This window comes from Plecotus auritus, assembly GCF_963455305.1.
Source record: "Plecotus auritus genome assembly, chromosome: 7".
Lineage (NCBI taxonomy): Eukaryota > Metazoa > Chordata > Mammalia > Chiroptera > Vespertilionidae > Plecotus > Plecotus auritus.
In genome coordinates this window covers 114,855,191-114,877,687 of record NC_137774.1, presented here as the reverse complement: position 1 = coordinate 114,877,687, position 22,497 = coordinate 114,855,191, and the positions used below count along the sequence as shown (strand labels likewise).

The following is a 22,497-nucleotide window of genomic DNA, read 5'->3' as shown; positions in this document are numbered from 1 at the left end:
AAAAAAGTCTATAATGACAGTCAAAATAGTGTAATGATAAAAATGTTCTAATTATAGTTCAATTTGATATGCTACCCTAGCAACTTTAATACCGTCAAATACATCTTTGATTATTATTTTCAAAGACTACAAAAATCTCTGGTATTAGAAATGTATTCGCTGCCATTGCTCCTCTTACTCTGCTGCATCGCCAAGACTCTGGGACTTACCATCATGGATACTTTCTTGGGAGCAAATGGCACTTTTGCCTTTACCTTTTTTCTCACCTATGAGCATCTCCTCTGCCCTGGTCATGGTCTTCATGGGGCAAAAGGAAACACCTCAGCCCAGACAGCCCAGGCACTTTAAGTAAAAGCGGTGGCACAGGTGAATATGCCCATCAGGGTTTCTAATCGCCTGTCACTAAAGTCAATAGGACTGGCACATAGCACTAGCTTATAACTGCCAACAGGCTCTTTGGAGAAAAGTCTTATGATTCTTATGATGCTTACGATTGCAACTCATCTTTCAGAGATTCGTGCCACAAATTCTACCAAGCAGTGGTGGAAGAGCTTGACTTCTTCAGTGCTACAGAGGAGGCTAGAAGACACACCAACACCTGATGTGTAACTAACAAAACAGAGGGTAAAATTACAAAGTTGCTGTCTCCAAATTTAGTTACTAGTAATCAGGTTACTTGTCTGGTTCTCATGAATGCCATCTACTTCAAAGGAAACTGGGATAATCAGTTTAACACACAGAAAGCCAAGGAAAGACCATTTAAAGCCAGTAAGAATGAGGAGAAACCTGTGCAAATGATGTTTAACGACATGGAGGATGTCCTTGGCTCTCTGGGCATGAATGATGCCTTTGAGCAGATCATGGCAGACTTTCCTGGAATGTTGTCTGGGAGAGAACTGTTTCTGTCCAAGGTCATGCACACCTCCTTTGTGGAGGTCAATGAGGAAGGCACCGAGGCTGCAGCCGCCACCTGGGCCATCATGGTGCTTCAATGTGCAAGAATCACCTCCAGGTTCTTTCTGACCACCACTTCCTTTTCTTTATTCAGCACAGCAAAACCAATGGCATTCTGTTCTGTGGCCGATTCTCCCTCCCTTAAGGGAATGGTCAGTATTGCATGCAGCCCTTCTCCTGTCTCCTAAAGACCCACTCTTCCTCTGACACTTACTTCACAATGTGCCTGAAATCCAAGGTAATCTTTGGTGACAATCCATAAATAAAGAGCCAAGTTTTGAAGAAGAAAAAAGGAGAAATGTTTTACACCCTCCCAATACTTCATCTTAACCTCTTCTTTTTGTCTTCCGTCACATTTTCATTCATTCCATCATTATTAAAAACAATTTTTGATCAAAGATGAGCTGTTCAAAAACTCATAGTCTCTTCCTTCAGTTTTTGTTGTGCCTCTTCATTTCACCCCATGGAGCAAATGAATGAGAGAGGAAGTATTAGAGAGATGCTAGTCACTGTTAACTGGTACACAAATATATCCAGTAAATAAAAAAAATCAGAAATGCCTGGACACTAATGAGACATATTGCTTTGAGCAAAAGTGACATGCCAGATTATTCTTATAAAATAAAACAGCTTGACAGCATGCAGCTCTCTCCCTGCTCACATGACCCTGGTAATTTTTCCTGGCACCATTTGACTCTACTAAGTATATATTTATTCCATAACGATCCCTCGCAAAGGACTATGGGGAGTAATATCGTTGATACATGCAGTACAAGCCATTCTTACTTGCCCTTCCCCAGTTGTGCTGGCACTTGCTGACAGTTGTAAAAACTTGTTGTTGTCATAAGCCACGACAACTCCAAAGGCACAGAGGGAACAGATGTATGCTATAATAATAACAAGGTGCCACTTAAAAAAATACTTTTCAGCTTAGGGCTGCATTTAAACCTTCAGGTACAGTTCGTGAAACTCATAATGTGGGAGAGTGAGTACTGGTGGTGTCTTTGAGAGTCTCTGGAGAAAAAGACTCTGAGATATTGTTACCATTATCACCATCTTGCTAACTGAATCACAGTTAGTGCCTGGGTTATTACACCTAAGGGAGTGACTTACTACCCTCTAGGTTGAAATAAAGGGCAAAATGAGATTCTTTCATTGTAGAAAGGTGGAACAAACTCAGGACACACAAAGGAAAAGGCACACTATTCAATCTCAATCTTTTAAATATCGAGATCTAAATTAAGCTGAATATGCAATCCTCAGTTTGGCCATATAAATTAATCGAGCATACGTTGCACCTAAACTGAATACAAATGAAAGTCTTTATACAGTTAGATACACCCTTCCTTCTGAAATATATGCATCTTATTTTTGTAAAAATGCAGAAGCAAAAGCAAAATAAAACAGGCAAGAAAATTTCGTAGCAAAGCAGAGTTGTGCTTGAAAAGGAAAGGATGTCAATGTGCTGCAGACTGCGTCATGTTTTATCTCTCAGTCAGTTAAGTTGTAAAATTGTAAGATGCTGTTGAAGTAATTCAAAGTAAAAGTAATATTGATGAAAACTGCTTTCATTTTTATTCACTCATAAACATTAGAGTATAAATGCTAGACTTCTCTTCAAACCTTATAGATATAACTGAGAGTTCTAGCTTTAAGTATCTGGAAAGGATATATAAATTGTATGTTACACTTGAACCTGAAATATAAAATGGTCACTATGTTTTGATAATGAAAAGTTGAGCCTTTTAACAATGCCCTATTTTGCTCAGGAGTTGAATTTTTTTTACTCCTTTCCCTGATATGACTAATTTTGTATTTCTATTGTTTCCTACTGCGATCCAGATTTATTTTAAAAAAGAATTGTGAGGTGCCTTGTCTGTTTATAGTAGTTTAAATGTAGAATAGTAGATGAAACCAATGACTCCTCAAAGTAAATTCTAGCCTGTGATTCTGTATTCATGTGCTCAATCTGCATGATCTGAGGAATGGTTAAAAAAAAAAAAGAAAATATCACTGGGACAGTTTTCTTAATTATTTTCCAGATAAGTCTTAATGATTAAGACTTTTAAAACACTTGCGATATGTTTCAAAATAACTAAACTGGGATATGATATTTTATAGGAAAGAGTAGAGGGTACTGGTTGAGTACACACACACACACACGCACGCACACACACACCTATATCCTAGAGGCCTGGTGCATGAAATTCATCCATGGGTACAGTCCCTAGGCCTGGCCTACAATCAGGGCCATCTTCCCCAGCTACCGGCAGCTGGCTCCACGCCCCCAATGCCACCCACCCCCAGTTCCCCATTCGTCATTGGGTGATTGGTGCCTGATGGCCGGGGGAAGGGACTGAGAGGTCAGCTGTTCCCACCCGCTCGCCAGCCCCGCCCCTGCCGCAGGTGGCCATCATTCAATTGGAGCCTGCTGGCTGGGGAAAGGGACCAAGAGATGGTCAGTGCACCTCATAGTGACTGGTCCAGCGGTCGTTCTGGTGGTTCTGCCATTAGGGTCAATTTGCATATTACCCTTTTATTATATGCTCTGACCGTGAATCAAACCATGACCTCCTGGTTCATAAGTTGATGCTCAACCACTGAGCCATGCAGGCCGAGCTGGTTGAGCACTTTTGACCAGACCAGGTGGGCATGTGATTTTAAATGTGAACCATGGAAATAAAAATAGTTGTCTGTGCTTAATCATTTACTCAGCACCTGAGGCAAATCAGGTTCCTCAAATCAATTACTCCATCGAAGAGTGATGGCAGGGAACAAACACTTTATCAGCAAACTTGTGTATTTTGTATCAGTTTGTTTTTTGTATTTTTAGACATAAATCTTTAACACGGAGTTTGTGTTCAAACAACATTCTCTCCTCTCTCCAGGTGTTGATAACACAATAGGATTTGTTTATTTTGAGTACCTGAGAGGAAAATTGTAATATTGATATTACTACATTATCAGAAGACTGATACTTACAAAAATTGTTTCTTCACTCAGAGTAACAAAGTATTGGGGCAATTTTGGAGAAAAATATCTCAATTTTAATGATATCTTATCTCATATATGGATATTCATATAGATCTCTGGGAATGTTAATCCATTTTATGATGCATAGTTATTGATTTTATTAGCAAGCAATGGTAGTTCTGTTTTATAGCTCTTCATATCAAATCACAAATGCTGTATTTTTATTCATGTCAGAATATAAACAGACCATTTTTTTTTCTGTTAATTTCCTCAGTAAACACTAATATCTTATGGTTTGAAAGTTGTCAAAGTGAACTTAACATGAAAATGTTTATATAATATATTCCCTAACATTACTTCAGACTAATACTTTTATTGTATTTTGTTTAATATTGACCAAATATAAACTTCTAAATGATATGGATAAAGGAAAAGGGACACAAAAATTGATTGAAATATGAAGTTAGCTCTCAGTGAGAATGGCATTGAGAAGTACTAAACTTAGAAGTTGAAGCACAAAATATCCCTATTTTTTCATCTCTAACTTAATTCAAATTGATAGATATTATGATACCAAAGATGTGAATATTAATTTATATAGTGAAATATAGTTGAACTGCATAGTGAGTAGGAGCATGGTTGATGGATATTATTGTGTAAAATGTGGTACAGTTTTGCTCTTAAAATTATTTAACTTGAAGGCTGTCACAAAATAGTGAATACTAAAAGACTTGTAACATTCCTAAATGCTTACCTGTAGTTGATTATTACATATTTAGCTTAAGTTTGATGATAGTTATATTTCTCCTAAGTAGCTAAGAATATAGCATGGAGGAGCACTTCTTAAAAAGTGTCAAATTGAAATAATACTTTAAGTTTGAGACATTTATAATACGTAAGGTAAAAGGCCATCTAATTCAATACGAACCTACTAGCCATGGAAGATTCACTACACCCATTTAAAAGTTTTATAATGTGAAATTTTTGTCATTCACTTAAAAATTTCATAGTAAAATGTATGTACATTTTATGTGTATGTGTATAATCCTAATAGGTCACTTGAAATGGCAACACTATTACAAAACTTACCATTTGTAATGTTTATTTTCATAACATTTTATTTTATTTCATTATATTGTGCTATTGTGCACGTTTTATAGGTATTGAAGGCCCAATCTTTCCTTTGTTGTCTGCATTGTACATGGGATAGTTATATTAGGCAATTTGTATATACTTGTTCTTCTTAGGCCATGTAGGTGCTTGCTGAAATTATACGTTTAATCTTTGCTTGAGCCATTAAGTTTTGTGAATGCTATCTTGTTGAAAGTTTTTATTATAATAAGTGGATATTATCCCATCATTTCCATCCCTGAATGGAGGATATCATTATGAGAATTTTCCAATGGATGATCTAAAGAAAAAGTTTGATTATTTTTGTTCTAAGGAAATGCAAAGGGATTTGCATTTCCGAGTGATAGACATCACTGATCTATAAAATTGTGTCTTGCTCTTGCTTTATTTCAGATCTCATTTTGGTCTCAAAAGAAAAGCAATTTTCAAAAGTAAGGTAAAAAAAAAAAAGATCTACATTAATAGATGTGTGTTGTGTTTAGTAGACCATTCAAGAACCAATGACTTCAGTCTCAGTGCCCAGGGATAAAGAAGGAAACAAAGTATAAGCTGATGATTTCAATGATCTTGCATTCAAGAGGCTAGAAGCTTCTGCCCTGGCCAGATTGCTCAGTGGTTAGAGCATTGGCCCAAGGATCAAAGGGTCTCAGGTTCAATTACGGTTCAAAGGCACGTACTTCAGTTGCAGGTTCAATCCCTGGCCCTGGTAGGAGCTCATGCAGGAGGCAACCAATCAATGTATTTCTCTCACATAGATGTTTCTCTCTCTCTCCCCGCTTCTGCTCCCTCTCTTTCACTCTGTCTAAAAATCAACAAAAAAAATATCCTCAGGTGAGGATTAAAAAAAAAGGCTAGAAGCTTAGAAACCAGATTACAACATGATTCTACACATATTATCAAGAGACATTATACATTTATCTTTGGTCAGAAGTAAGGTAAATGCTCTTTGTTTTGAAAGTCTAAGGTTCACTTGGGTATTTATGTACTATACGAGGGGCCCGGTGCACGAAATTTGTGCATTTGGGGCGGAGGGGTCCCTCAGCCCGGCCACGCCCTCTCACAGTCTGAGAGCCCTCGGTGGGCCTAAGCCAGTGGTCAGCAAACCACAGCTCGCGAGCCACATGCAGCTTGCGAGCAGCAGTTTGCCACTCTGTTGACTAATGAGTTTGCCGACCACTGTCATATACTACCCTTTACCTCTTTGCACACAATATGCCACAGTTGCCTAATCCTCACAGCTTCCAACTACACGGTAACATTTAGTCTACTGCAGTGGTGGGCAAACTCATTAGTCAACAGAGCGGCAAACTGCATGTGGCTTGTGAGCCGCGGTTTGCCCACCACTGGCCTAAGCCATCAGCTGGACATCTTTAGCGCTGTCACAGAGGTGGGAGAGGCTCCACCACTGCTGCTGCGCTCACCAGTCGTGAGCCCGTCTAAGGGCTTCTGGCTGAGCAGCACTCCCCCTGTGGGGGGAGCACACTGACCACCAGGGGGCAGCTCCTGCATTCAGCGTCTGCCCCCTGGTGGTCAGTGCGCATCATAGCAACTGGTTGTTCTGCCGTTCGGTTGATTTGCATATTAGCCTTTTATTATATAGGATTCCATAATATAGTTAGATGTTTAAATTGTCAGATGTCAATTTACTGTGTTCTCTTAAGCAGAAAATTCAGCTTTAACTGGACTTACATTTTGAACCTCATTTTTCTTAGATGACCTGACACTAGTTTAAGTTGAAAGGCTCTATCCACAGACATTGTGCCTGGGTGGGTAAAAGTAATTACAATTCCCAGCATATGTTTGAATTTTGGCTCTCCTTAGTGAAATGATAGCCTCCTAGATCAATATTTCCCAGAATTTAATCATTGGGACAACATCACTGTAGAATTTCAATAAGTATTTACACACATACACACACAGATACAGTTTTATGGTCAAATGTGTTGGGAAACTCTTGGTTAAACAAAAGCATATGAGTCTCTTTACAGAAAGAATTCTCAGATACTGTTACTGCAATAACTTAAACTGTCTGAATCCAAGATATGCATATATTAGGTAAGGTATTGCAAAATGAATTGTCCATGAAAATTATATCACATTAGAATATTCCCTTGAAAGCTTAAAATAATAATATAAAGATTTTTTATTGTCACTAAATCCAACTAATACTTTGAAATCACATCTTATTTAAATTCTCATTAATGTTTATAATTTTTTACTTCTAGGACGTTTTGCTTTCCTTTTCATTTGTATCCTTCCTTTCACAAAGGAAAACAAGTATGGTTATATTTTTTTAAAGATAATCCACCAAAAAGTTAATTCATCATGAGGGCTTCCTCCCATTATAATTTTATTTCACCCTAAGAGGAAAAGCTCTTTCTTTTTCCCTTACAAAATACAGGAAAATGAGCTTTATTCAATCAAGTCTGATATTTAATATCATATGAGGAAAGACACTTTGTTGGGAGATAGATTGCAATTTAAGATTACAAGGCCCCACAAAGTACCCCTTCTCCTGGTGAAACTACCTCTTCACCTCAAGATTAAAATAGGGAGCCAGGCTGGTGTACTCAGTGGTTGAGCATCAACCTGTGAACCAGGAGGTCAAGGTTCAATTCCAGGTCCAGACACATGCCCAGGTTGCTGGCTCAGTTTTCAGTGGGGGACATGCAGGAGGCTGCCCATCAATGATTCTCTGTCATCACTGATGTTTCTATTTCTCTCTCCCTCTCCCTTCCTCTCTAAAATCAATAAAAATATATTTTTAAAAAATGAAATCCAGCTAAATCTAGCTCCCAGCTACCTCTCCAAACACATTTATTACCAGCTTTTCTTAGTACGCATCAGGCACCTTGGCTTCTTTTTCTTACCCTTAAATACACCATGAACTCCATGGTTGCAGAGATTTTCACATTCTATTTTCTGTTATAATGCTCTTCCTTTAGAAATCCACATAGCTTGGCCCTAACTTTATTGAGTTTTGGCTCAAAGTCGGTTCCTCAGAGAGACCTTCTCTTGCTACCAGTTCTGAAAAGTCATCCCATTTCCCTCTATGTTACACTGCTTTCGTTTTCTTTTTTCATAGCACTTTCTAGTCTCTGAGAATATTTTCTTGTTTATTTGTTTTTGTTGAAGGAATGAAAAATGATTTATGTAATTAAGTGTTTGTGTATACTTACCTTGAATGTCAAAGTATGAGAAACACTTAATAGAAAATCTCTATTAAGCTTTTAGTTTAATTGGGAAAGCTCAGAGGTTTTCTGTTGTTTCACTTCACGTTCTAGTGAGTATTACAATTAAGTGTTGCTATAATTAAAAAGCAGTTTTAATGTATGTAACCAAAGTTGTTTACCCAACTAGCTTATTCTGACATGTTAGTAATTTCAAATTCATTCATCTGAAATGGAAATCAGCATTCCATTCAATGAAATCAAAAGGTTATTGGGCTTGAAAAGCACAATATAAATGAAAGCATTACTAAGTACTAAGAGACTAAGGATTCTTAGGAAAGACATACATATTTTTCCTGATATCTGTGTTTTCAACTGAAATGCAATTCTTTCTCTCTCTCACCTTTGGGGAATCAAAAATGAAAACTCAACAGGAAATAAAAGTGTGATTGTTTGCGCTTGAAAACATATTACATTCTGAGAGAAAACAAGATTCAAAAGAATTCAAAATGCTTATTTTCAATTTTCTTGCTTCTACTAGTGGATATAACTGTTGACAAAGTAAAATGTGTAACTAACAAATAATATGATGTATTTCAATTTATAGGCAGTTTGCAGTAATAATTTCTCATGCAAAAAAGAGACATACCAGAAGCATGTCAACCGTCTGTGACCTTCCCATGTGACAGTGATGAACCCAGCATTCTCCGGTTTAGGTCACCTCAACTTCCCCTTCCCCGCCCCATGCCCACTCCCCCCTACTTGATGCAGTGGTCATACAACCAGATCTGCAACTACCAGGGCTAGATGCAGGAATTATTACTAAGCAAGAAATTGTAAATATGGTTTTAACCTTTAGGTAGCATTCTTAAGGGCCTAATGGGGCAGGATGTGCCTTGCCCTCATCTGGCAAAATTGGGGCTAACAGTGAATACAGCTGTATTGCCTGGTGGTAAAGATAGCCCACGAATTTGGCACCTGTGTGGCCCAACCCTATGTGAACAGGATTGGTTTAAGGGGGAGGCACTTGCTGGGCAAGTATTGCTGCCAGAAATCTAGACCAGCACAGTGACCAAACCTCTTGTCCCTTCCAGAGGTGGAAGAGATTGGGCATACATAGAAAGAAGGAGGTATAGTTACTAAGGATAAAGTAATTAATAAATGAGTATGTAGTAAGGGAAACCTAATAATACATTAATAACTGGACGGAGTCTCAGAGTAAGAGAAGGTATTGTCTCTTAGCTCAATTACCTCGGATCTTTAAAAGGGTGAAACCACATGTTTGTGGAGATCACTCCTGCTCTTAAAACCTGACAAGATTGAATGGAAACCTGAAAACCTGAGTGGCCTCACCCTGGTAGACAGATTTCATGTGATATGATAATTGACTACTATAAACATTAGTCCCTGCATAGGATTCTAGTAATGTGCCAGTATCTTTATTTTTTTATTATTTTTTTATTTTATTATTTTTATACATATGTGTCCTTATTCCCCCATTACCCTCCACCCCCACTCATGCCACACCCACCTGTTGTCTGTGTCCATTGATTAGGCTCATATGCATGCACACAAGTCCCTTGGTTGATCTCTCCCCCTTACTCCCACCGACCCCCTCCTTGCCTCAGGTTCAAGGTTCTGATCGACATTTCCCAGTCTCTGGTTCTGTTCTTGTTCATCAGTCTATGCAGTTCATTATATTCCACAAGTGAGTGAGATCATGTGATATTTATCTTTCTCTGCCTGGCTTATTTCACTTAACACAATATTCTCTATCTCCATCCCTGTTGTTGCAAATGGTAGAAACTCCTTCTTTTTTACCACAGCGTAGTATTCCATTGTGTAGATATACCACAGTTTTTAAATCCACTCATCTGCTGATGGGCATTTAGGCTGTTTCCAAATCTTAGCTATGGTGAATTGTGCTGCTATGAACATAGGGGTGCATATATCCTTTCTGATTCGTGTTTCTAGTTTCTTGGGATATATTCATAGAAGTAGGATCACTGGGTCAAATGGGAGTTCCATTTTCAGTTTTTTGAGGAAACTCCATACTGTTCTCCACAGTGGCTGCACCAGTCTGCATTCCCACCAGCAGTGCACCAGGGTTCCTTTTTCTCCGCATCCTCGCCAACACTTGTCGTTTGTTGATTTGTTGATGATAGCCATTCTGACAGGTGTGAGATGGTACGGCATTGTTGTTTTGATTTGCAACTCTCTGATGATTAGTGACTTTGAGCAGGTTTTCATATGTCTCTTGGCCTTCCTTCTGTCTTCTTTCAAAAAGTGTCTATTTAGATCAGTTGCCCATTTTTTGATTGGGTTGTTTATCTTCTTTATGTTGAGTTGTATGAGTTCTCTGTAAATGTTGGAGATTAAACCCTTATCATTGATATCATTGACAAATATGTTCTCCGATGCAGTGGGCTTTCTTGTTGTTTTATTGATGGTTTCCTTTGCTGTGCAAAAGCTTTTTATTTTGATGTAGTCCCATTTGTTTATTTTCTCTTTGGCTTCCATTGCCCTAGGGGCAGTATCAGTGAAGAAGTTCTTTTGGCATATGTCTGAGATTTTTCTGCCTGTGGATTCCTCTAGTATTTTTATGGTTTCCCGTCTTATGTTTAAGTCCTTTATCCATTTTGAGTTTATTTTTGTGTATGGTGAAAGTTGGTGATCTAGTTTCATTTTTTTGCATGTATCTGTCCAAATTTCCCAACACCATTTGTTGAATAGACTGTCTTGACTCCATTGTATGTTCATGCCTCCTTTGTCAAATATTAATTGGGCATAGTGGTTTGGGTCGATTTCTGGGTTCTCTATTCTATTCCATTGATCTATATGTCTGTTCTTGTGCCAGTACCAGGCTGTTTTAAGAACCGTGGCTTTGTAATACAGCTTGATATCTGGTATTGAGATTCCCCCCTACTTTGTTCTTCTTTCTCAGGATTGCTGCAGCCATTTGGGGTCTCTTTTTATTCCAGATGAATTTTTTGAAGGTTCGTTCTAGGTCTGTGAAATATGCCGTTGGTATTTTAATGGGAATTGCATTGAATTTATAGATTGCTTTGGGTAGTATGGACATTTTGATGATGTTGATTCTACCAATCCATGAATACAGTATGTTCTTCCATCTGTTTATGTCTTCCTCTATCTCTTTTTTCAGTGTCGTGTAGTTTTCCACTTATAGGTCTTTTACCTCTTTAGCTAAGTTTATTCCTAGGTATCTTAATTTTTCTGGTGCGATAGTAAATGGGATTGCTTTTTCAGTCTCTCTTTCTGTACATCCACTATTGGTGTATAGAAATGCCATAAATTTTGTGGCGTTAATTTTGTATCCTGCTACATTACCAAATTCATTTATTAAGTCTATTAGTTTTTTGATGGAGTCTTTTGGGTTTTTTATGTACAATATCATGTCATCTGCAAATAAGGACAGCTTTACTTCTTTTCCAATTTGGATGCCTTTTATTTCTTCTTCTTGTCTAATTGCAATGGCTAATACTTCCAGTACTATGTCAAACAGGAGTGGTGAAAATGGGCATCCCTGTCTTGTTCCTGTTCTTAGGGGAAATGAATTTAGTTTTTGCCCATTGAGTATGATGTTAGCTGTGGGTTTATCATATATAGCTTTTATTATGTTGACGTATGATCCTTCTATTCCCACCTTGTTGAGAGTTTTTATCAAGAAAGGGTGTTGGATTTTGTCAATGCTTTTTCTGCATCAATTGATATGACTATGTGTTTTTTATCTCTCAGTTTGTTTATGTGATGTATCATATTTATTGATTTGCGGATATTGTATCATCCTTGCATTCCTGGGATAAATCCTACTTGGTCATGGAGTATGATCTTTCTGATGTAGTGCTGGGTTTGATTTGCTCATGAGGGATATGTTCATGAGGGATATTGGCCTGTAATTCTCCTTCATTGTGTTGTCTTTATCTTGTTTTGGTATTAGGGTGATGCTGGCTTCATAGAATGAGCTTGGAAGTGTTCCTTCCTCTTGAATTTTCTGGAATAGTCTGAGGAGGATAGGTTTTAGTTCTTCCTTGAACGTTTGGTAAAACTCCCTTGTGAAGCCATCTGGCCCTGGGCTTTTGTTTGCTGGAAGCTTTTTGATGACTGCTTCAATTTCGTCCATAGTTATTGGCCTATTGAGATGTTTAGATTCTTCCTGATTGAGTTTTGGAAGGTTATATTTTTCTAGGAATATGTCCATTTCCTCCAGGTTGTCCAGTTTGTTGGAATAGAGTTGTTCATAGTATTTTTTAACAATCATTTGTATTTTGGTGTGGTCTGTTGTTATTTCACCTCTTTCATTTCTGATTTTGTTTATTTGGGTCCTCTTTCTTTGCTTCTTGGTGAGCCTAGCTAGAGGTTCATCAATCTTGTTTATCCTTTCAAAGAACTAGCTCTTGGTTTTGTTGATCTTTTGTATTGTTTTTTTGGTTTCAATGTAGTTTATCTCTGCTCTGATCTTTATTATTTCCTTCCTTCTGCTTACACTGGGCTTTTCTTGTTGCTCTCTTTCTAAGTCTTTGAGTTTTAAGGTTAGGTAATTTATTTCCATTGTTTCTTGTTTTTTTGCAGTAGGCTTGTAGAGCTATGAACTTCCCTCTCAAGACTGCTTTCACAGTGTCCCATAGATTTTGGATTGGTGTGTTTTCATTGTCATTTGTTGCCATGATATTTTTTATTTCTTCCTTGATCTCTCTGGTAACCCAGTCATTGTTTAATAGCATGCTGTTTAGTCTCCATGTGTTTGATTTTTTTGGATTGTTTTTATTGTAATTGATTTCCAGTTTTATGCCACTGTGATCTGAGAAGATGCTTGATATGATTTCTATCTTCTTGAATTTGAAGAGACTTTGCCTATGACCCAACACATGGTCTATCTTTGAAAATGACCCATGTGCACTTGAGAAGAATGTATATTCTGTGGCTTTGGGGTGAAATGTTCTGAAGATGTCAATTAATTTCATCTGGTCTAGTGAGTCATTTAGGATTGATGTTTCTTTGCTGATTTTTTGTTTAGAGGATTTGTCCAATGGTGATAGTGGGGTATTAAAGTCTCCTACTATGATTGTATTGCTGTCAATTTCTCCTTTGATATCCTCCAGGAGATTTTTTATGTATTTGGGTGCTCCTGTATTGGGTGCATATATGTTTACCAGAGTTATTTCTTCTTGTTGGATTGCTCCCTTTAGTATTATGAAGTGGCCTTCCTTATCTCTTGTTATATCCTTCACTTTGAGATCTAATTTGTCAGATATAAGTATTGCTACCCCAGCTTTTTTTTTCAGTTCCATTCGCCTGAAAAACATTTTTCCATCCCTTCACCCTCAGTCTGTGTGTGTCTTTTTTTCTGAGGTGGGTTTTTTGTAGACAGCAGATATATGAGTTGTGTTTTCTAATCCAATCTGTTACCCTATATCTTTTGATTGGGGCATTTAATCCATTTACATTTAAAATTATTATTGATAGGTACTTACTTGTCACCATTTTTATTCTTTACCCCTGTGTTCCTTCTTCGCTTCCTATGTCTTTTTTTTACAGCAGACCTTTTAGCATTTCTTGCATTTCTGGTTTGGTGGTAATAAATTCTCTTAGTCCTTTTTTATCTGTGAAGCTCCTGATTTCACCTTCAATTTTGATTGATAGCCTTGCTGGGTACAGTATTCTTGGATTCAGACCCTTCTTTTGCATGACTTTGTATATTTCATTCCATTCCCTTATGGCCTGATGAGTTTCTGTTGAGAAATCAGTCGCTAGTCTGATGGGGGTTCCTTTGTAGGTAACTTTCTGTTTCTATCTGGCCACTTTTAAGATTCTTACTTTGTCGTTGGTGTTTGCCAATATAATTATAATGTGCCTTAGCATCGGTCTTTTGGGATTCATTTTGCTTGGGACTCTGTGAGCTTCTTGGATTTGTGTGGGTTTTTTCTTCCCTATATCAGGGAAGTTTTCTGTCATTATTTCTTCAAACAAGTTTTCTATTCCTTGCTCTGTTTCCTCTCCTTCTGGAACCCTTATTATGCGGATGTTGTTCTGTTTTGTGTTGTCCCAAAGTTCCCTTAGGCTCTCCTCCTGCTTTTTTTTTTTTTTTTTTTTTTTTAGAAGTTGCTCTACTTGGGTATTTTTTCCCATCTTGTATTCTAGCTCACTGATGTGGTCCTCTGCTTCTTCTAGTCTACTCTTGATGCTTTCTATTCAGTTCTTTACAGCAGCGATGTCATTTTTCATTTTTCTTGGTTCTTCTTCATTTCCTCTTGGTTCTTACTCATATTGTCAAATTTGTCTTCCATTCTTTTCAGCCACCTTATGACCATTTCTCTGAATTCTTTCTCTGGAAGGTTGCTTGCCTCCATTTCATTTACTTCCTTTTCTGGTGATGCCTGCTTTTCTTTCCTATGTGGGCTGTTTCTTTGTCTCCCCATGGTCTCTGCTTCTCCAGGTTTCTGTTTATGTAGTTCTCTCTCTCCTATGTTGATTTAAAGGCACAAAATGCAACACAACCAAGTACCACACACAAGGCACTGAACAGAAATGTATTCACGATATTAATAACCCCAAATAAAGGTGACCACCAGAGAAAGGCAAATTAGGGAATAGGAGAGAAAGAAGAAAAGAGGAAGAAAAAATAAAAAAAGAAAGGAGTGCCAAAATGAAACTGGGAAAAGGAAAAAAAAAAGTAAGAGAAAAAAGAAAGAGAATAAGAAGAAAAGGGGAACAAACTGTATATATGGGGGGGAAATTCCAATAGAACAGCCACTAATCCCAGCAAATGCCAGCAACAAGTACCTGGAGATGAATACAAACTACAAACAACAATTAATACCAAGCGAGGTGAGGAAAAACAGATGCAAAAAACAAACAAAAACAAAAAAGAATAAGCAAAAGAATCTCACAAACAAGCGTAAAAAACGATATCATCAACATTTGAGCAAACAACAACAAAAGGACAGAGAGAAAAAAATTTTTGGATAGTGAAGACAGAGATGAGAGAGGTGTGTATGAACTCGGAGCAGGGGATTGGAAATTAGATATATAAGTAGGGTGAAATTTTAACAGGGGGTAAAAAGAAAGAATAGGGAAAATCTAAGGCAGGAAAAGGGTATGAGAAACAGGACAACAAAAGGAAAAAAGTTAGGAAGAGAGTGATGGCATAAAGGTAGAGTTGAGATAAAGTAGATTGATGCTAAAGGAAAAATGAAAATAGAATGTAGAACACTAATCTCACAGTCAAATAAAGAGAAAATAAAATGACACTTTTTTTAAAAAAAAAAGGTAAAACAGTAGTAGTAATAATACTGATTGAAAATAAAAATGTAATAATTAAAAAGGTAAAATCAAGTGAGGAAAAAAGAAAAAAAATTAGTTTCTTAAGTAAAAGATGAAAAAGAAAAAAAAATAATAAAATAAAAAATAAATAAAATAAAAATAAAATGTGCAGTAGTGAAGGTAATTCACTTCCTCTATTGTTCTGTTTGGCACACCTGTTTTCTAGTCAGGACAGTATTGCAGTTCCCTGCGCTCCACTGCTCCTCAGTGTTGTAAGCCAGTCCTGATTTTTAAGCAGGCAGTGTGTCTTACTTTCTTGTATTCCTTAATTTGTGATTACACAAGAGTCAATTTGTGATTCAGCCCCTGGGTGGCAGTGTTTCTGGGTTGACTTCCGGTTCTATGGGTCCTTTCTAGCCTCTGCTTTAGATCCTGCTTTCCCTATGGCACTCAATACTGGTTTGTGGGAGTGGGCTGCCCCAGAGCTGGTTCTCTGACGGTCGCTCCCTGCTCTGATCCCCAGGTTCCAGAAACACAACTTTCCCCTGCAGTCTCCTAGGGTGTCCCCAACTGGGTGATCCTATGTACTGGCCTCAGTAATCAGAAACAAGGATTCAAAGAGGAGAAAGCGCGAGTGTGTGAACTCCGGGTTTGCTCCTAAGCCTGCGCAATCCCCTTTCCCCCCTTGTGTCCAAACAGCTGGCACATTCCCAGAGTTTTTAGGCTGTCCTTCTGCGTCAGATCAAAATAGGTTGCTGTTTAGAGATCCCCTCTGTTAGCAGCCCTGAGGACCCCCTTCCACATTCATGGATCACACCAGCCCCAACAGCCTCGGATTTTTCTAGGCTCAGACTTCCCCTGGTCCTCCAGCTTCCACAGTGCGTGCGTTTCTCTGTCCTGCCGGGACCAGGGACCTCACCTTATCCCAGGCGAAATCTGACCTTTCCATGGTGGAGTGTAGAGCTCCTCTGAATCCATGTGTTTGCACCAATTGGGGACCGTTGTTCTGGTTTCCAATAACATCCACTTACCCCTTCAAGATCACATGGTCTCCACGTCCAAGCCGGTGGCTCTGGGAGGGAACCCAGCAGCAGTGGGGGCTGCCCCGTCAGGGGAGCCCCGTCCAGCAGTCCCCCACCTTCTTCTGGAATATAGCTGTCCCTTAACTCTCCAACAGACACTCCTCGCGCAACCCTCAGCTGTTCTTTCTAATCTGCTCCGGGACAAGGCTCAGGACACGTCTTTCTATTCCACCACCATTTTTGTGTGCCAGTATCTTTAGACTGTGTATTACGTTGCTGTAAGAGGTCCATGTAAGAGGTTCACAGGGCATGGCCTGTGAGTTAATTAAAAAAAAAAAAAGTGTATATTAATGTCTGCCTCCAATTCCTAGCACAGATCTAAAAACCTTGTAAATTTATAAGAGATAGGAGCAGTAGGAACATCCTTTGTTCTAATGAGGTGACTTTGGATGGGCTCCTGGACGGGGGCAGCTCACCAGAAAGAACAAGCCATGATTGGAAGCTTGGAATTTTCAGCCCTCCTCCTCATCCCCCAGAGAGGGCAGCAGGGCTGGAAATGGAGTTAATAATTGATAATGCCTAGGTGAGGAAACCTTCCTAAATTCCCTTTAGTGGGGTTTTAGAGACCTCCCAAGTGGTTGAGCACATCCACATTGAGAAGGTTACCCACTCCACGGGGACAGAAGCTCCTGTACTCGGGACCCTCCCAGACCTCACCCTATGTATCTCTTCACCTGACTCTTCACCTGTATCCTTTTTCATACATTTTAATGAACTGGTAAATGGAAGTGTTGCCCTGAGTTCTGTGAGCCAGTCTAGCAAATACACCCAAAGAGGGGGTCATTGAAATCGCCCATTTATAGCCCTTTTGTCAGAAATACAACCTAGGCTTGCAAATGGCATCTGAAGTGAAGGATTGGGGGAGTTGTGTTCAACTGAGCTCCTTAACCTGTTGGATCTGATGCTGTTTCCAGGTAGGTAGTGTGAGAATTGAGTTGAATTCTTAGACACCCTGCTGTCATCTGAGAATTGCTTGTTGGAGTGGGGGGAAATCTCTTCTTATTTGGTGACCAGAAGTGACATGATCCTGTAAAAGTAAAGGAGACACACAGGGAAGAAAAACAGGAGGGAAGAACTGGGTTTGTTTTCTTTTTTTTAATGCACAGAACATAGAAAACTGGGGCTTTTCCTCTACATTTACACTGCTAGAGCTTTTTGCCCTTTAATTTCACAAACGAAAGTTTTATAGATGGTTTTAGTTAGTTATATTCTAAATCTATTCTGTGCAATAACAGAATAACACTAGCCAACTGTGACAATTTAAATGTATTAAAATTAAATAAAATTTTAAATTTAGTGTTTTAGTCCAGTTGGTCATACTTCAAGTGCTCAGTTGTTGCTGAAACGGATAGTGCAGATAGAGGATATTTCCATCATCTCATACATTTCTATTGGAAAGTATTGTTCTAGACCTTGGAGGCTAATTAGATCAACTTGTTTTTCACTCACACTATCTCAGGAAGACTCTTCCCTAAGATCCCCCTGGCCATACACCGTCTATAGTCTGCATGTTGGATGAGTCTCTTCTAAAACTGCATTTTTCTGTCTTTTTATACCTTCTTAGGCTCTCTTCCCACAAGCAACTCCGAAGCTTTGACTTTCGGCATTTCACCACCTACGTTTTTACTACTTTCTAGGCAGACCATTATTTTAGCTACCGATTCACAATTAGAGACAAAGTAAGACTCTTTGCTATTCTATGATTTTGAAGGGTAGCATTAAAATGAGAATATGTGAGCTGACATAAAAAGATAAAATGTTCATATACATTTTGTCATTGTTCCTCACATTGCTTCTACTACACATGAGCTTTCTTTCGGACTGCTCATGATAAAGGTTTAAAAGCTTTGATTCTGGAGGTGCGGCCTTGTGTGGTGATAAAAATAAGTCTTAATAGTTTTCCCTCTGTTTTATCTGTTTTTATGTGGGCAGCACATAAATTCCAGAATTCCTATGAGATGTTCTAATGGAATAAAAGGCTGAGCTGCCAGCAGTGTCAGTATTGCAAGATAAAAACATAATGCCGTGGAATCTATATATCAAATGTTGTGTTATAAATGAAACACTATCTATTCTACGTAAAATCAGCTTCTCAGCCCTATCATTTTTCTTTGATTCCATCAGTGAATGACTTAGGTAACCCACTCCTTTCCCCCTGGACTTGTATGGATGAATCATTTCAGCATTGTCTTATGAAAGGGATATTGAGTCATTGGTTGTAAAGAGAAAAAAATCTAATTAAACCTTGATATAGTGTTTGTCACTCTGACTCACTGAAGACAGTCTTGTGTCTGGCTTGTTTTGAACCCACAAGAATGAGCCAAGAATTGGTGATTTTGAAGGTCAAGAGCAATAAAAGGGCATGGGGGCCTGAATCTTTAGGATCACTTAAGGAGTTATAGAAGATGGAAAATTTATTATAAAGTATAAGGCCACACTCATTGTCTCCAAAACATGACTATTTAAGGCGTCACAGTATCATGGACCTGCTAATATCCTAGGAGAATCCTAATGCAGTAAGTAGTCTTTTGGAGAAATGTACCACCGGGTATGCCTGATTCAATGTATCACACTATGTTTGGATTTATAGCTTATTTTTTTAGTCCCCTTAAATTAATTGAATAAAAATAAAAATAAGAGTCCTTGCCTACAAAGATAAAATAACTTGCAAATGAAAGAGTCACAGTTTGGTCCCCTAACCTTGATTTGTGTTTCAGAATCATTTATTCTGCCTAAACAGATACTGATTTACAGATAAGATTCATGACTTAACAAATGCCAGACCTGAAAAAAATATCCTTTGCAAAATAATGACAACAAAAGTAAAACCCATCACTAAAAGCAATAAAAATTTAGTGGGGAAGACTGGCCAGTGTGGTTCAGTGGTTGAACATTGACCCAGGAACCAGGAGGTCACATGCCCAAGTTGAGAGCTCAGTCCCCAGTAGGAGATGTGCAAGAGGCAGCTGGCAGCTGATCAGTGATTCTCTCTCATCATCGATGTTTCTATCTCTCTGATCCTCTCCCTTCCTGTCTCTGAAATCAATAAAAAAGCATCATCATCATAATAATAATCTATATAATAAAAACCCAGTGGCCGTAACACCGCAATGACCAAAGACTGGTCACCATGAGGTGCATTGAGCACCTCTCGGTCCCTCCGCCGCCCCCTCCCCCCCCCCCGCCCACCCCCCGTGAACAGCGGCTCTTGTGGTGGGAGGGGGGGGGAGCGGGAGCTACTAGCAGCAGAGAGCTACATGTGGCAGAGAGCGGGGCAGCCAGCTGAGGCGTGCAGAATGAGATATTCATGCATAATTTCGTGTGCGCTGGGCCTCTAGTGATGATAATAAAAAATTAGCCCTAGCTGGTTTGGCTCAGTGGATATAGCGTCAGCCTGCAGACTGAAGGGTCCCAGGTTTGATTCCAGTCAAGGGCACATGCCCGGGTTGTGGGCTTGATCCCCAGTGGGGGTGTGCAGGAGGCAGCCAATCAATGATTCTCTCTCATCATTGATGTTTCTATCTCTCTCTCCCTCTCACTTTCTCTCTGAAATCAATAAAAATATATTTGAAAATAATAATAAAAGATTAGAGGTAAAAGTATCCAGGTGTGGGTGTTTGGAAGGTTGAGAGAAAGGTTTAGAAGAGAGGATTTTGGACCTAAAGGCAACTGTGATGTTAAAAAGTCAGGAGATAAATGTTAAACATCACAAAATAAGAATGTTAAAGGATAGCTCAAATGACCAGGTTATGAATTAAAATATAAGAACTATATGAAGCAAACACATCAAGAGGTGTCCAAGTAAAGAGAGAAGACCACTAGAAAGATAAATTAAGGAAAACCAGCTTATGCCATAATGAAATCAGTTGTTATGCCAAAGTTGTGACATCTGGATGTTTCTCTATGAACACTAACTAGCTATTGGGACCTTAAAAATCCCATTGAGGCATCTAAGTCCAAATTATCTTTCTAAAGATCTTAACCTTTTTTGAGCTATAGATCCTGTCCAGAGTCTAATGAAATCATGTACCCTTTTCCCGAAAAATGAACTAGGCTTACATACACACATTAACTCCTATATTAATTCTATATTAGAACCTTCTGCAGCATCTGTGGTTTGTCTTCCAATCTTTGCTATTCTAAGTTAAATGAGAAACATTTTTTTATTGTAGCAGCCCTTTTTCTTGACAGAAATCCATTTGCAATAAATAATTATTTTACTTTGAAGATAAATATGTCTGCATGTAAACTAAACTGGTAGCTCTAGATTTGCTGTTTTTAAAATCTTTCACCCGGTGGTGGCATTTTTTGTATTAAAAAATGAAACTTGTACCATGTACTTCTTTCTTCAGAATAAACTCTTTACATCTTTTAACTAAGTAAGATGGCATTTTCTAGAAGAGAAAGATTTATATCATTAAATTGACATTTAGCACCTTTCAAATCTTATATAAAATTAATAATTCTAATCTAGTTTACAATTATTGCTCACCCTACAAACCCTATATCATACAAATTAGTCTCTCCATATGCTGTAGAATTTCCCACCTTCATGCTATGTGCTTACCCCTGCCTAGAATTAATTAATCTCACAGAGCAACAACACAAAATAAGGCCACTATGAAACCATAATAAAGTGAGACCAAAAAAAAAAAAAAAAAATCAGTCCATAATTTTGTCTAAGCACAACAAAAGCAAGATCACTATGAAAACCACAAAAAATAGTAAACATCTCCTCTCCTGAATAAAATTAGCATCCAGTAATTATTTACCAATTATACAATTATAACTTTAGTCTTACTCTAGTATGTCCTCCTTCTAGATAATATTATGATACCCAGTCTTAAAATTACCCCTACTTCTGGAGAGAATCAAATTCAGAGCAAAGCCCCACTTTCTGGAATCTTCCCTCTAATTGCAGAGCACAAACCCAAATACTACAGTAAATCCTTTTCAAAATCCTCTTACTCAGATGGCCCATGATTCCCCATAGTGTGCATTATCCCTCAATGCAGTGAGTCAGCAATAAACCCACTTGTTCCATTGAAGGTGCACGCTGGTGGTTTGGGCTGGAGAACATTGGCAGTCTCATTCCAGAATTCCATGATCTGCTCATTTTCCTCAAGTTGGGAGGAAGATGAGGCTTCACAACTACAGATACTCTTGATCTTGAGATCTCAAAATAAAAATTAAAAAACAACAACATGCAAACAAACAAGCACTCACTCTATAATGTTCAGGCAAAGCATGGGGGGACCATAATAGCTTCAGGAGGGTGAGACCTCAGTAAACGCCTGGAAGGAGTGATTCAGAAATCTAGCCAAACATGGGCTGTCAGGCCTCCTATTCTAGGGGCAGGAAATGTTCTCCGATTAGTAAGTATCTGGTTCTGCTCCCTGGAAATGGTTCCTAGCCTATTGTTCTCTCCTGTAATTGACTTCGCCATATAAGTGTTTAGCTCTGTGCTCTGAGATGTATTCCTTTTTCCTTAATGAATAGGTATATTTGAAGCTGAATAGATGTTTTAGTCTAATTTCTGTAAAAAGTTGATGGCCCAGAAGCTTCTTTTCATTTTGACTTGTCTTTGATCCTTTTTTTTTTTTGTCCAAGCTCATACAACTATCTTAAAAAAAAACAACCCTCCGTTTCCTATGAACTTAATCATGGGCTTATTCCATGCTCAAAAAACCATATTCATAATGCTCATTGGGCTGTTAGACTTCTGTCAAATAATATCTACAAATTTTTAGAAGTTTTTTTTTTTTTTATCTATTCAGACATTATCTTACAGCAACACTCTTAAAAGATTTTTACTCTGAAGCCATTTCTTTGAGAACCTTTTGTTTTGTTAGGTGAAATGGGTTTGAGAAAGGTTTGTTTTTTTTCAACCCAACAATTCTTAAATG

General features: G+C 38.3%; 1 pseudogene across 1 annotated transcript; it reads left to right on the top strand.

The window, feature by feature from the left end:
• Positions 1 to 235: 235 nt before the first annotated feature.
• LOC308252749 (serpin B6-like) lies at positions 236 to 1,142 on the top strand (annotated as a pseudogene). The gene has a single exon. The product of its transcript is annotated as a serpin B6-like (transcript).
• The last annotated feature ends 21,355 nt before the right edge of the window (positions 1,143 to 22,497 follow it).